Genomic DNA, 16,532 nt, shown 5'->3' on the forward strand with positions numbered 1-16,532 from the left:
CAGAAAAACTACACAGGAAATAGCATTACTAGTCTACTTGATGAGGAGGAGGAGAGCGAGGCGAGGCGAGGCGAGGCGAGGCGAGGCGAGGCGAGGCGAGGCGAGGCGAGGAGAGGAGAGGAGAGGAAAGGAGAGGAGGGAAGAAGAAACCATGACCCAGTAGGGTGACAGAGGCCTGTCAGGTGATCATGTTTCTGGACCCTGGCAGCCTTGGCCTATAGCAGCATAGCTAAGATGTTAACCTAATGATTAGACGACCCCCTACTTATGATAATTTGTTTGTCTATGATAATAACTGGAACTACAGAATTAGTAACAATAAGCTTTTTCAAAGAGGTAGGTTTTAAGCCTAATCTTAAAAGTGCGATGAGTCAGCCTCCCGTACCTGGACAGGGAGCTGGTTCCATAGCTGGGGGGCCTAGTAGCTAAATGCTCGGCCCCCCATTCTACCCCTAGAAACTCTGGGGACCACAAGTAGACCAGCACTCTGAGAGCGGAGCGATCTATTGGGCTGGTAAGGTGTCACTAGCTCCTCCAGGTAGGATGGAGCTAGGCCTCTGAGGACCTTGTAGGTCAGAAAAAGGGTTTTAAAAATTATTCTAAATTTAACGGGCAGTCAATGAAGAGACGCCAGTACAGGAGTAATGTGATCTCTTTTGTCAATACCTGTCAGAACTCTGGCTGCAGCATTTTGGATCAGCTGGAGGCTTCTTAAAGAGGAGTTTGGACACCCTGATAATAAAGAATTACAATACTCCAGCCTGGAAGTAACAAATGCATGGACTAACTTTTCAGCATCATGGTGGGTCAGTAGTTTTCTAATCCTTGTGATGTTCCTCAGGTGAAAAAAGGCACTTCTATAGACTAATTTAATGTGTGAGTTGAAGGAGAGATTTTGATCAAAAGTTACTCCAAGATTCCTCACACAGAGACTAGATGTTAATGAGATACCATCTAGAGTGATCATGTGATTTAATCTATCCCTGAGAGGTTCAGGACCAAACACCATGATCTTACAGATGTCAAGGCCTACAGAGATACACAGGCTTCAGATACTACAGTGGTAGGGGCTCTGCTGCTTCCCACTAAAGTCCACCTTTGGTTCCTTTGTTTTGCTGATGTCCAACGGGAGGAGGTCCCACAACAGCTGTGATGATGATGTTTGACTGTGACATGGCCTCTTAGTCATGGGTGTACAGTCAGTACATCAGAGTGCTGAGCACACAGCCCCTGGTGCTGAGGGGGATGGGGGAAGAATTGTAGATCGACGTGCATGGCAAGGTCCAGGCCCAGGTATATCAGGGATATCAAGGTCCAGGCCTAGGTATATCAGTTATATCAAGGTCCAGGCCCAGGTATATCAGATTAGACACCAGTCTGGGGGAACTGTGGTGTCACACGATGGCAGTGTGGAGGTGATGAACACCTTGACGAGTCTCTTGGAATATGTCATCACCACTGAAGTGAGGGCTATTGGCCCCAAGTCACGGGGACTGCTCGCGTGTGGTTTCCTTGAGATAGGTACAGTATCAGACATTTTAAAGAAGGTAGGAACTGAATGCTCAGCAGGTTGTTCGCTTCTTATCTTGAAGCGTGGCGAGAGAGCCATTGGCACCGACTGATTCAGCAAATCTGCTGAATCCACCACATCCAGCAGACTAGTTTTGATTGGTCAGACCCCCTCACCACTTCTCCGACTCGGGGGCTTCCTGCTTGAGTCTTTGGTCATATTTAGACATGAGGCAGAGGTGGGGAAGGTAGCTTCTGTTAAGGTTTTGGGTTTTTACAGGACCCAAATGCAGGCCAAACACAGTGATAAAAAGTCCAAAAACTAGTCTTTATTAAACAAATGGAACTGACAGTCTTCCTGGACCGCAGGACAGCACAAAGAGCTTCAGAGCGGAGCCAACATGGGAGTCAAGTAACCCACACTCTCCACTCCCGCAGGGCAACTGCAGTAAAGCTGTAGCAAATCAGCTCCTTCACACCCCCTGCAGGAAAAAACAACAACACATGACCTGGAACCCTGGACCCCAACATTACCTCCCCCTCAATGATGCCCCTGAACTCTTCACTGGGCATTCGCTATCCCTCTGCCTGGCGGCACCCTACCAGGCTTATCCAGGTGGGTGCAGTAGAATTCGCAGAGGAGGCTGTTGTCCAGGATGAAACGGCGGGGGACCCATGATCGCGCCGCCAGACCGTACCCCTCCCAGTCGACCAGGAACTGGAACTCTCATCCTCGTCGACGGATGTCCAGGATGCTCCGGACTGTGTAGGCAGGCCCCCCATCCACAACACGGGGGGGAGGCGGGGGCTCGGACAGAGGGACCAGATCCGACTCAGCGACTGACTTAACCATGGAGACGTGGAACGTGGGGTTCATCTTGAATGTCGGGGGAAGCTTCAAGCGGACGGCTGCGGGGTTCACTATCGTGGACAGCCAGACCTTGGAGTTGGAGTCTGGCGCCGATTGGCCTGCCGTTGAGAGCGCTGGGAGGCCCCCAGGAGTGCAGCGTGGATCTGCCTCCCCCCCCTCGTGCACCGGCGTACATCGGCATGTACCATGGGCACCGCCACCTCGTCCTCCGGGACAAAGAGCTGGTTCGATAGAAACCCACCTGGAACCGGAACTGACCTCGAAACTGCAGCAGCTCTCTTCCCGCTGCAAAGTCCATCACTCACCCCGGGCACTTGGACTGTGCCACCCGGCCGCACCACACGGGGGGGGGGATGCCCCACCCCCTTAACAACTGTCCTGGCGAGGTCCGAGCCACCAGGCGTGGGGGTGAGTGTAGATCGAAGGCAGTTGGTCCGACAGGGTATGCTCCAACTCACCAGTGTCCCGGTCGACCAATCTGGGGGTTGTGGCAAGCCAGCCAAGGAGCCCCGAGAGCCCCCGGGGAAGAGGAAGACGAGATGAGGAATGGGCGGATTTGTTCCCGATGGTTCCCAGAGACGATGAGGGTGAGGGGTTGAGTCTGGTGCGTAACCTTTACAGGACTTCCCCGTTGAGACCAAGGATGGGTCTTGGCTCGGGCAGAGTCTCGGCGGGGATGCGGGCTTGCATGGCCAAGTCCTGGCTGATGAAGCTGTCATCTGCACCAGAGTCCACCAAGAATGGCGCAGAGACAGATTCCTTGCCCCAGAGGAACGTGCCCGGCAGTGTTAAGCGGGCCAGCGCGGAGCAGGAAGAGGAGGCGCTCAAAGTCTCTCCCTGGGCCTCATGGCTGCTTTCTGCAGCTGGTCACAAGCAAAAGGATGAGCTGACTCCATTCCCACCTACAGCATTCTGGCTCATTCTGGTCCTGGTGCCATTATTTGTGTGTCTGGTGGTCTGCCAAAAGTAATTTCCGCTGGCATCCTTAGATTTCACCCAACGTGTGCAGGGCAGGTGTGGATGACCCTTAACCCTTTTTTTTCCTGGCTTGTGCTGGCTAATTCCACATCTGCAGCTGGTTGGGAGCCTAATTAGATGGCCAACACCAGCTCACCAGCATCAGATCATTTTGTCCTTGCCAATGCTAATGGTGCGTACGTATGACTCAAAACTTATTTCCAACGAAGGTGTGTGCTGTGACTGAGTGGTTCTTGGACTTTGGAAATCATTACCGTTGCTTCATTCACAACAACAGGAAGGTGGTGGCTCCTCTTAGCAGCCTGATGTCTACCCTCAAGTCTTTTCTTGGCACCAATGAGACAAAAGCAGCATTCGCTGTCCTTGTTCAGCTCGGCCCCCATTCTGGCCCAGCTGGACCCCAACACCTGATCATGGGCTTTGGCACCTCAGACATTGGGATTGGCACCATCCTCTCGCAACCTGAGTTCACAGAACAGAAGCTCCATCCTTGAGATTTCTTCTGCCGGCAACTGGCTCTGGCCGAGGTAAATTATGATGTCGGAAATCAAAGGAGACTGTTGACCAATCCAGGCCCAGCACAAGTCCTACAATTGGCTGTTCGTACCGGAGTCTGCCGGTTCCCAAGTTTTACATTTGGGCCACTCTTCCACACTTAATTGTCACCAAGATCTTGCCCGGATCCTCCAGCACCGATTCTTTGGCCTTCCTTGCTGCAAGATACCAACTCCTTTGTTGCAGCCTGTCCTTTGTGTGATTGTGGTAAATTATTGAATAGACATCCAGCTGGTCTTCTCAATTCTCTACCTATCCTGGACTGGACTGGACTCCTGGATACCTGGATTCCTTCCTTCCGATGTTAACACCACCATTATTGCTGCAACTAGAGTTCTCACATGTATTGTCAAAAAAAGATCACATAACTCATGTACTGGCATCTCTTCATTAGCTGCACATTAAATTTAGAATCATTTTTAAAATTCTTCTTCTGACCTACCAGGTCCTCAGAGGCCTAGCCTACCTGGAGGAGCTAGTGACACCTTATCATCCTAATAGAACGCTCAGTTCTCAGAATGCTGGTTTACTTGTGGTCCCCAGAGTCTCTAAAGGTAGAATAGAGGGGCCGAGCATTTAGCTACCACCCCCCTGCTATGGAACCAGCTCCCTGTCCAGGTATGAGAGGCTGACTCCATCTCTACTACTAAAATTAGGCTTACAACCCTACCTATTTGAAAAAGCTTATTATCACTAATTCCGTGGTCCCAGTTACTATCATAGACAGACAAATTATCATACTTAGGGGGTCGTCTAATCATTAGGTTAACATCTTAGTTATGATGCTATAGGCCAAGGCTGCCGGGGTCCAGAAACATGATCACCTGACAGGCCTCTGTCACCCCAATGGGAAATGGTCTCCTCTCCTCTCCTCTCCTCTCCTCTCCTCTCCTCTCCTCTCCTCTCCTCTCCTCTCCTCCCTTCTTCCTCTTACAGGGGAGTTTTTCCTGCCACTGGGATTCTGTAAAGCACCTAGAAACAATTTTGATTGTAACAGATGCTAAATAAATAAAGATTGATTGATTGATTGATTGATTGATTGATTAATTTGGTTGACTGCTTCTCTAAGACCATGCATTTTAATCCCCTCCCTAAGCTCCCCTTTGCAGCTGGGACCGGCGATCTGTTAGCCAGACATGTTTTCATCTCCATGGTTTTCCCACAGACATCATCTCGGACTGGGGTTCCTAATTCCCCCCTCAGGTCAGGAGGGTGTGGTAAGGATGGTGAGTTTGATTAGTCCATCACTCTAAGGATGTTTTTTGCATGCCCAAATGCTTGCAGATAGTGGAAAACATGACTCACTGTTCCCTGTGAAGAACCTATTAAATATGCTCTCTACTAGATCAGCTGCTTTAATCTACTGTTAAATAGTCCATGGTACCCAGAACCTAGCAGTGTCCTGTCTGTGTGTGGAAATGAGCCTATTACATCCACTCTCTCCACCAGGCCTCCACTGCCAGGTGATGAAGCTGGACATGAGACTGCCCTGAGAGACCTTTGGGCACTGCACACAGGTCACAGCCACTACAAAAGTCCTCAACGTCTCTCTTGAGCTTAACAAAGTAGAACCCCCCTGAATGCGACAGAGGGTTTTTGAGAAACTAACATGTCCTGCCCAAGTTGTCCCATGAGAGACTTTTAGCACTGTCTCTCAGTGCCTTAGTAACCATCACCTGCCACCTTTCTTCCCCTGTAGCTGGCTCTTTCCAGGCCATTTGCAGCACTTTCTACTGCACCTGGATACCCCCAAGCATTGCAAACAGTCCTTTGGAAACAGGCAAAAACCAAAGATATTATTCCACTGTGGTTTTTGGCCTGACTCCACCCACTGCAGCATGGGTTGCAGATCAGGATCAGGTCCCCTGCTCATCTCTCCAGGTCATTGAGTCAACAACCTGCATTTCTCCTTAGACAGGCCCTCCTCCATCCTGCATATAGCCCAGCTCCTCCACACAGAGCTCCTAATCGCAGGCCTCCTGCTTCACACATTATCGGCAGCCGTTGAGAGCACAGTGGTGCTGGGACATGGCATGTCAAGCTCCAGCCCTGTATGTCACCTGGAAGATGTACAGTGCTGGTGCTTCCAGCCAGTGTGCAATCTGTCCTTCTGGCTCTTTGAAGGACATAAACCACTGGAGGGCAGAGTGGGCAGCAGTAACAGTAAAGGCCGGGCCGCACATGTAGCATTTAAAGTGGCTAATTGCTCTCACAATCACAAGAAGTTCTCTGTGTCACACAGAGAATCTGGAGGAACACTGTGTTATGGTTGGATACGGGGGCAGGGGTCTGTGCCTTCTCCTCTACACAGACTCCAGGGCATTTTTCTGACCACCAGCCTGCTTGTGTCTGTATGCTGACTTTCCTTGGCGTCAAATTAACTGGTCCCTGGCAAGCGCGCAGAGTGACTCGCCAGCCTGACAGCTCGGCGCACAGAACACTAGGTGGGTTGCATTGTCCAAAGCACTGCTGCGGAGCAGCAACTAAAGCCCTATAGCCATCTATCTCGGCTGGGCTAAGCAGTAGCAATGATGTCAAAGCTTCACCTGTAAGGCACCTGTGGGCCAGCTAAGAGTGCTTTACTGTCCTCTGACCATCCTGTGGCCTGTGCTAAGAGTTCAAATAGGAAATTTCTAATTAAAATGTTACTGCAGAGTGTTACTACAGACATTTGATTCACTCTTCCAATCTTGCCTGCCTCCTAGTCTACCAACGACCGGCTCACAGCTCACCTCACTGCCACTCATGTTACCTGAACAATGCGATCGCTCATAGAAATATATCATACTAGAATTGCAGTCGCCTACGCCTAGAGCCTTGATGATGCGACTAGCACTAGTCAAGTGTATACTTCTAAGTGCTGGGATGGCTAGCGTAATGTCGACACTGTCCTCCAGGTCTCCGATTCTCCTGCTTTGTCTGCCTCCTGGTGAGCATCTCACTCTTCTGTCCCCGACCACCTTGACTGGTTATTCCATTTCCGCTGCCACTCCTCATGGGATTATCTTCCTGTCCTGTTGTGCCTCTGCTACCAAACCTTTTCTTGCATTGACTCATCGTGGTTTTGAACTGTTTGTCTGCCAGAGTTTCACTAAACCATTGAAGTCTCTCCATTGGTGCTGAGTCTTTTGTGCTGCAATTGGGTTCATGCACCACCCATTACAAAGGTGATCCAGGATCTTTTCCTCCCAATCTTTTGATCAGGGACATCCCTATAGTAAACTGAACGAAACAGACACACAGTCACTCTAATGTCTGGATCTCACAATAATAAAATAAAAACTAGAGCTCTGACAAATCCTACTCAAAACATTCCCATTCATTGTCTGGGTGTGATTTTTCTCTTTGAGATGCATTGAATTTGGTATTTAAAAAACAAACAAACAGTAAATTGGCTGAAAATATGACAGTCCTTTCTGCATGATGTGGCTTCAGTGTGAATCCACCATAGCTGGAAGAGTGTTCCACTGCCAGCAACTTGCTATCAGCTATATCACACCACTGATGTAGCTGAAGGACTGGACTTGTTCCAACAACACTTTACTGTGTTTGGATAAACTAAAAAGCGCCCCTTCTTGCTCCGTCTCTGCAGTAGCTTTCAGACATTTCAAATAATCGTTGCAATCATATAAAATCCCATTATAGTAAAAACTACATTCACAACACAAAACGCCACAAAACAACCAGTTAAATATTATTCAAAGGAATTGATGGTACATTTCACTCTCTGAACCTCCTGAAACAGCTCCCAAACCACCTCCTGATCCAGCTTCTGAACTACCTCTGCTGGACCGATGTGAGCACCCTGTTCTGTCCAAGCCAGAGAAATGGCTGGATCTCAAACTGCTGCTTGGAGACACGAACTGGATCAGAGAATCAGGCCATGATTGATGAACATTTTTACATTGATGATGATCCCAGGAAAGCTTTTTCCAGCTTCTCCAAGTGTTGATTCAGGGCCAGACTGGAGAGAATAGAGCTGATAGTAATGATCTCTCCTTGTGTCAAACTACTCATTGTTTTCAAGTCATAGTTCAACTGCAGGTCCTCAATGAGCTGACCAGGTCACTTTGTGACTGGGGCCCAAGTAACTCATTTTAGGTCTGATCATCTGCCCTTAAAAAAAAATGTTTTCTTTATACACTTTATTTCTACCAATAAAAAAATTAATTAGGGATTCTTTATGCAAAGAGCCCAAGTTCTTGAAATATTGTAGTTGAGATTTTGCTTAATTGTAAAAGGGCATTTTCAAAAATCTGCATGAATTTGTATTAATTTCACTAAAATAAAAGTTAATTTCTATGCATAAAGAACTCTCTGCCAATACAACTAAGTATGTAAGAGAGAATTTAAAACAGACTTTCAATGGTGAATGAGTTATAATAGCCAGTGGGTCCAAATGCAATTGTAAATACAGATGTGCATCCAGAGCTCTAGCAGGACCCAGTCAAAGTTGCCTCAGCTGTCTGTTGGGGAACCTTTACTTCGCTTCATTGCTGGTGCATTCAAACAAAGGTCAACCATGTTCTTCTGGCACTTCCATCAGGTGCTGCTTCCATCAGGACTCTCCCATGTTATTTGACAGGCTGATTTCTCGGGTTTGACCCTGCCTGTTCCTGATGTGCCTGTTCTGTTCCCGACCTGGTGAACTGGTCTCCCTTCCGCTTGACCAAGTCTCAGCTTGCTCCCCGCCTGTTACCGGTTGCATGAATTCTTCTCGTCCTTAGGTGTATTCATCTCTGAGAACTATCAACCTATGGGATTATTTCCTGGATTGATGGAACACAGTACTCCTTTGTGAACTGAAACTGTTTCTGCATTAAAAAGATCTCCTGGTGGATCTGTGTCCTGCTTCTGCCAGAGATTGTAGCAGCCCCAGTGTGTCTAGTGAATCAAAGCATTCAGACTACTCCATATTATATCACAATACCACAATTTATGGTGGGAATGTGTACTCTACATGAATAGTCTAGGACACATTTAATCACCAATAATGTGATTCTAGAACTGTAGCTTTATAGAAGGTTATGATCTGTAATATGTCAGTATTTTCCATGTGATCGGGACATGAAACGTTCCTGGTGCTTACAGCAGCGACATGTTAAACATGTTCCTGTTCTTCAGGCCAAATGTGTTCTAGTTCAGCTCAGGCCGCAAGCAGGTGCAGTTGGGTCAAACAAGCCTGGCCTGGTCCAGAGGGCGCATCACCACAGGGCTGCAAACACTGTTCACGTGGGCTGCATTTTTCAAACGCTGTTAGCACGCTAATGACTGTAATCCTTGAATTCTTCTACTGTTGCCAAGACAAAAGGCAACAAATGTCAAAACTACTTTGTTGCTCCAAAAATGTACAATGTTAAAAATGGTTTTGAAACTCTATCTTTAGAATTTATATCTATATGTGTGTATCTGCATTTAGTTGGTTTTATTTCCCAGGGAGGTGTCATGCTGGGACTTGCTCTTTACTGATTTCCCATTTCTTGTTCCTCCTTGTCCTCATCAGGCTTCTGCTGCTTTGGGTATTCACTAAGGAGGTCAGCTCATCCCCAGGCTGCAGGTGTTGATGCTTCTCATCGTGACTCGTCAAACACATCTTTCTCCCTGTGGCTGTTGTCTTTTTGGCATCTTCAGGATTCACATTTGCTAGTGGCAGCTATGTACACTGATTGGTGTCCTAACATCTGATGTTTATTTTTTACAGAATACAGTGTACCGTTGATTGCCTTCCATCACCGTGGACTTCACATGACACTCTAGAAAAGGAATTATCAATCCAAGGTCACTGGACGACTGAAGTGCATGTAAAGGCGCAAGTCCGACACATATCAGTGTACTCTAACTAAGACGCACAGATCGATTTGCTTCTCCACGTATGGACCTTAACAGGAGTTAAACAAGATGACACGTGCACATGCTCCACAGCCTCTGTTCTGAGATATGACCCGGAACAAAACCATCAAGATAGCCAGCATAAGCATACTGTATTCTCGTCTGTCTCTCAAAATCACCATCAAATCAAATCAAATCAAATCAAATCAAATCAAATCAAATCAAATCAAATCAAATCAAATCAAATCAAATCAAATCAATCTTTATTTATATAGCGTCTTATACAATCAAAATTGTTTCAAGGCGCTTTCCAGAATCCCAGGGCCTAACCCCAGACAAGCAACAGTGGCAAGGAAAAACTCCCCATGACCACGAGGGAGGCTGTGCGTCTGATCTGCACATTAAGCAGCACAGAAATTAAGTAGATGAACAAAACTGTACAATTTTCCATCTTCCTGTTGTTAGAAATGCTGCCACACCCACTTGGTGGTTGGCCTACGTGTGTTTCTAGTGCTTTGGAACTGTTGGTACCCCCAGTGGTGGTGATGCTGGGAAACTGTTATTAATGTTAAAAAGGGTATACCTGAGGGTGATTCACATTAGTGATAAACACATGAACAATTAACTCAGCCAATTACATGATGGGATATAAAATGTGGGTGAAATGGTGTGTCAACAGCAATGGCAGCGTTGAAGATAGAACGCTGTAGAAGATGTTGCTAACGGAACAGTGAGCAGAGAAAGAGTTTAAAGAGACTGAGATGAGGTTTGGCTCAGGACCATGACTGTTTCATCAGCTGCTTTAGGGACCCAAGAACAGTCCTCACAGAACTGTGGAGCTGGGGCCATACTTGGAGCATGACTCAGCCAGGAGCCAGCTCCTACCTGTGCCCATACAGGTGCTGACCACGCAGGGCTTCCCAGACAGGGGCTCATTTCATTAAGAGCTGGCCAATCCATCTCGACCGACATGTACCAGCTGTGTGTGATGGAATTATCAGCCATCCCATGAATGTCAACCATGTCTATCAGAGTCTTGGCACACCAGAGCTTGCAGCCATGGCAGCCATGCTGGTGCCTTCGTATTGCCTTTAGTTTGCTCATGAAAGTGTCTCTCTGGGTCCATGTCCTTTGCGATGTAGGCAGCCAAAGTCTGACACGCATCTGAGGTGGTTGTCCAGTGAGTTAAGGTGACAGTAGCCTGTACTAGATCCTTCTATGTGTGGAATTAGGCCGGCTCTAGGATGCCTGGTTGCTCAGCCTTCAAGGTTACTACGCAAGTGCAGGCATAGTTGATCACTGGTCTGGGGGCTGTCGGAAGAAATCAGACCACTCGTCCACCAATGTGGGGCTACAAAGGTCCACAAGACTCAGACCATGTGTTATGTTGATCTTATTCATTCTGGTACCGTTGTGTTATCTGACCTGAGGAATATCTTCTAGACGGTCTGGACAAGCTTAGCAAAATGAGTGCTGGTGAGCACTGCGCTGTGTTCCAGATGCAGCATGCTAGCAAAGACTGTGTCTCCTCTCTTCATTCATCCTGTCCATGTATGCAAATACCGGTACACAAACCAGAAACTTGGCTGCTGCCTGCCTTCTTTTGTATTTTATAAGCATCACAACACAACATGAACTGTTTAATATTCATTAACACACTGATGTGTACACAGATACAGCTCGCAGCAACAGAGCAGAACAAAAAGTCCTGTGTGACAAACTCCACAACTACACATGTAGAAACTACAGTTGTAAAAAAAATCCCATTTATTCAAGCTTACCTTCTTCCTCATCATTGTTTTCTTTCTTATTATTGTTTTTGGCAATGCACCAGGGTGATGTCAAGGATACAAGGTCAAAATTGGCCTCCGTGTCATCTGGTGCGCCGATCGGCTGTTTAATCAGCCTTGTAGCAACTTGTTAAATCAGCTCTTATCGAAATAAAACAAAAGGAACCTGAGTCCCTGTGGTGCTGCTGTGCGGGCAATTGTGGTAGTTGACACTTCATCTTCCAAGTCCAATAACTGAATTAAAAATATGACCATCGTATCTGATCACCATTTATTTATGGACTTGTGCTTGTGACAAATACACAACCTTCTTCAAACTAGTTGTTATCTGTAATTTGAGGTGAAAAATCAAAGAAAAATTCTCTCACACTTTAAACAACACACGGTGTCCTCCCCCCCCACCCCCTCACACACACACACACACAGTACAGCTCGCCACCTACTGTGGACTTCTGGTATGACACAAAACCAAAAATGGCTCCTCTCACCATGTTTCTGGCGACACTCTTACTTATTCAAAATTAATTTGCAACACCACTATATTTGGCACAGCTGCCCAATTTGTACAGAGCAACAACGATTCACATGATTGAACTTCTCATCCCAAAGCCTAAATACCTGTCCATCACAGCCCATAATATGGTGAAAGTTTTTCTTCCATTCCTGATCTGTGAACTCTGAGCACCAACTGCTCCCACCAGTCTTTGATCTGCTGAGGAAGGGGGGCAGCAGCACTCATCTTTGAGGTATGTTTCTTTCTTACCACTCTCTCCTGAAATGCAGGAACAGTGTGTGTTGCTGAGCCCACAAGACAACTCCCAGAGACAGAGACGGTCCCTTCTGAGCACAGGGAAGTATCCAAAATAAATATTGAGCCACTTCCACCTTTGTTGGATGGTTGACAGCACAGGCAGGAATACAACTTTTCTTTTTCAGTTGTTTGGGAGAAATTTAACAACCGCATATGTCAAAATGCTGAAGCTCTGAAAAAAGCTCGGTGCCTGTAAACGCATGTCACGATTGGACTGCTTGAGTTTGCGGCCGTATAAGCGGTGGATTCGGGTTTTCCAATCCCTCATGTGAAAAAATCAAACAGAAAATCTGGGTTTGCCGACATGGCTAATGTCCTTTCCAGCACTTGATAATGTTGGCAGAGATGGGACAAAGGTCAGGGGTCATATGCAGCTTTTGTCATACACACTGAACAAGAGCACCCCTCACCATGATGTGGATGTCTCACCTCCCCAAAACCACTTTATCATATAAAAAACAAGACCGGGATAGTTTCTGGGGCCATTCTTCAGTAGATCGCCAGGAATGGTCTCCGAGTGTTGCCAGGCCAGGTGTTGTGAATGCTGTCGGAAGGCAGATGGCTGCACCCGGGAGGTGGTGTGGTTAAAGAGTGACAACGGTTGCTGACCTGGATCTCTGCTCTCTTTTCCCCCTTGGACACACGCCACAAGGTGTTTGTTTGGCCTCCAGATTTGTCACATTCATTTTGATTTGGATTCTGATCCTCGGTGGAATAAACCATTGTTTGAGTGCTTAGAAGTGTGAGGGGGCTCTCTCCTTTTCGTTGCAAGCATTGACTTGAGCAGTTTATTCAGCTGCTTTTGATAAGCGTCCGGGCCCATGCATGCCAGTTATTTTTATGAGATGAACCAATATGAGTGAAATATTTCATGGATTTCTCTCATTTTTGTCTCAACTCTCAGTAGAGTGAGATCTGACAACATGAAAGATGAAGGCCATATAATTTAATGTCTCCTCAATAAAGCCAGAAACTGCTGCCACTGAAGTCCTTTGCACTCTTCTGCGATGTGCCAGTGTCTGATGAGCACATCCTGTTCCATCACGCTCTGGATCACCTATCGTTCCCCCAGCAAAAAAGTACCAGTCAAACAGATCTGACCCAGCATACTGGGAATCAGGTCAAAAGGTCAAACAAGAACCCAAATTGATATCAAGTAAACAAGACAAGAGACAAGGAGTCAGCTCAGACATCCTCAGTCCAGCACAGAAGTGGATCAAACAAAGGCACTACTTTTGCCATCATGATGGAAAATTGAGCAATATCTTTTATCTTAACCGCTTTATTCCTTTCAGTGTCACAGGGAGGGTGGAGAGGGTTCTCGGCTCGAGGCCCAATGTGAACAAAACTAGCCAGAACATCCTCAGAGCACTGCCGAGGTTACCTTGAGCCAGGTACTGCATCCACAAACGCTCACATCCAGGGGCCTTCATCCATACCCATGCAATATTTTAAACTGTGGTAAGTATTGTAACTATTCAGTGTGTATCAGAGCAACAAACAATGGGTAACTGGACATGTTCTCTAATGCTTCTATTATTTCTGATGTTGTACTCGCACATTTGCATATAGTTGTTTCTATTTTCTCTGAAAGCGCCATAAAGACGTAACCGGTCGCAGGAAAGTGCTACCAGAGGTCAACCTTAAATATGTGAAAACATGGACAGAAAATAGTCCTATCAACAAGTCAATTTCTGAGTTTAACAATTACTGATGCAAGTACGCCTGCTGAAAAAATTGGGCAATGACCCCAAAAGATAGGACGGATGCCCAAAAAAAATTCCAAAATGTGCATACAAGATTTTTGGTCCAAAAGAACCACAAAAAATGAATTTAAATTGGTGGTGGGGGGGGAGGGGTGTTTATGGTCAGCAGGAAATATGCTCACTGCTGTTCAAAGGGGGTAAGTCCCCTGCTGCTGCTCCAGAAGAAGAAAGTGGGCTTCCTCCCCTCTTTATACCCGACCTGAGAGGCAATTGATTGCCCACCTGTGGAGAGAGAAACAGAGAGGGCGAAGAGGAAAAAACCAACAGCACACACAAGTGCAATAATCAGGACCAATTCATGCCTGGCCACACACCACACCCCCACCCTAAGATGGTGAACAACACAAAGGAATTATTCATGCATCCATGAAACTACAGGACAGGGTATCGGCCTTTTGGTGGGCCGTGGTGAAATACCCTGGTTTGATTTGCCACAAAATGTTGACAAGCCTGGCCAGAAAAACAGTACAATTGTCAGTGCGAATGTATTATCTCTAGTCGACGAGCAAGAGGAATGTCATGGGCGTATCAAAAGATTTGTGCTGAAATGACTATGGGACTACAATTTGGATTACAACGCGTCTTTGTCTTGCTCAGACACATGAGGTGGTGTTTTTTATGCACAAGCACATTAGTGATTTTACAAAGTATTCAGAAGACATTCTCTAAGTCTGACCTTCTGAAACAGCAAGCTCAAAAGAGGAGAGAGTGACTGGTTAGTTTTGCTCAAAAATAAGCTGATCCTTCAACTTTTTAAACTTTCCTGTTTTACTTTAATGCAATTGCTGTTGATAGTTCTTAGAATTTAGAGCGTAATTTCCAGAAAACTTCTCAAAAACTTGTCAAATCTTGCACCTAATTCTATCTGAAGTCTGTAACTAACCAGCACAAAAGCTCCCCACCTTCTGCAACAGGCATTTTAATTGATTCCACTGCTTGTTTAGCGTTTAGCCGTCCTGCTAGCTCTCATTAGCATGGTTTCTCCCCACGCATTCCACTCCTCCACTCAATGTGTCAAATGCTTAGTTACTCATTTGTTCCTTTTAGTGGTAATGGTGCTTGTAAGAAGTGTAGTTTAAACGTAACATTAGAGGTGGGGCTGACTGAGTTAGAAAAGTGGCATGGAACAAGTGTTAGCACAGATGCTAGCACATAGTTAGCAAATCACTAGTAGCAGGGGAGCTGGGTAACTGAAACCAGGCCCTCAAACCAGGGCAGGAAATACCCTTTTTAATGAAAGAGAAGAAGCCTGAAGGACAGCCACGGATGAGGGATCTTTCTCCCCCTGGGATGGACAAACGTGCAGTAGATGCCACATGTGCAGAAACATGGACATCCCTAATGTACAGCATAAGAAAAGAAGACCCTGGTCCCAGGGTAATTTTCAGGTGTCCTCATGCAGAGAGCTGGTCCATGACAGGAATATGGACCTCCGCATGAGATGAATATATATTAGGGCGGGGGTGTCGTTATAGGAGCACCCAGCAATGTGAGCCTATACAGCAGAACACAGCATTTCTGTGTTGGCCCCAATTGTGAGGCGGATCAAAAAGGTTTTAAGGTTTTAAGTCTAGTCTGAAACATTGAAGCTGCGCGTCCACCTCCCAGATCCAGACTGGGAGCTGTCGCAGAGAACTGGAGGCTCTAGCCCCTCTTCTACTTGTGGAAACCCTGGCAACTCCAAGATAAGCTGAGTTTTGAGGGGGATCCTCCCTAATTAGCAATTAATGGTTAATGAGGTAATGTCAAGCAAACGGCATGTGCAATGGTGTGCGCTGCCTTATGGTGTTTCCAAGTCAAACTGAATGCACCATCGCTTCTTAAGCATGGAGAAAACCAGAGGCCGAGAGCAACGTTAGCAGCACGGAGATATTTATTCTGCAAAAAATACACAAATCACACGTGGGGCAATATTTGGGGTTTTTCAAGCAAGGAGGTAAACTTGTCAAGACGCACACAAACTTTGTGGTTGTTGTGCACGTCAGTAGCATTGTGAACCTGTCAACGCATGGCATGGAAACCTCTGTTTCTAACACACAAATTATTTTCCTGCCTCATAGAAGGCAGTCCTGTCGATATTACACTCAGTCACTCCACTTAAGCGGTCTTGTGAGAAGATCATTTCCAGCAGCTCGAACTGAAAATCTGCAAGTTACACTCATTTACTATTTAGTCAGCTAAATGCCTGGCAGGCAGCAGCTGTCTGGACATACTGAATTAGGGCTTTGCTCCATTAAAAGCAGCCAAATATTAAATATCCCTCTCATTGCCTTTATTATCATATTGAGGTAAGAAACCTGATGTGGGCTAATAAACTCTTGTATCACAAATATCGAACCAAATATTTTTGTAATGAAGCCGTGTTGTTTTCAAATCATGATTAAATCACACTGTATCATCAACCGTATCGTATCGTAAAGTAA

The sequence above is a fragment of the Takifugu rubripes genome, chromosome 2, assembly GCF_901000725.2.
Source record: "Takifugu rubripes chromosome 2, fTakRub1.2, whole genome shotgun sequence".
Taxonomy (NCBI): Eukaryota; Metazoa; Chordata; class Actinopteri; order Tetraodontiformes; family Tetraodontidae; genus Takifugu; species Takifugu rubripes.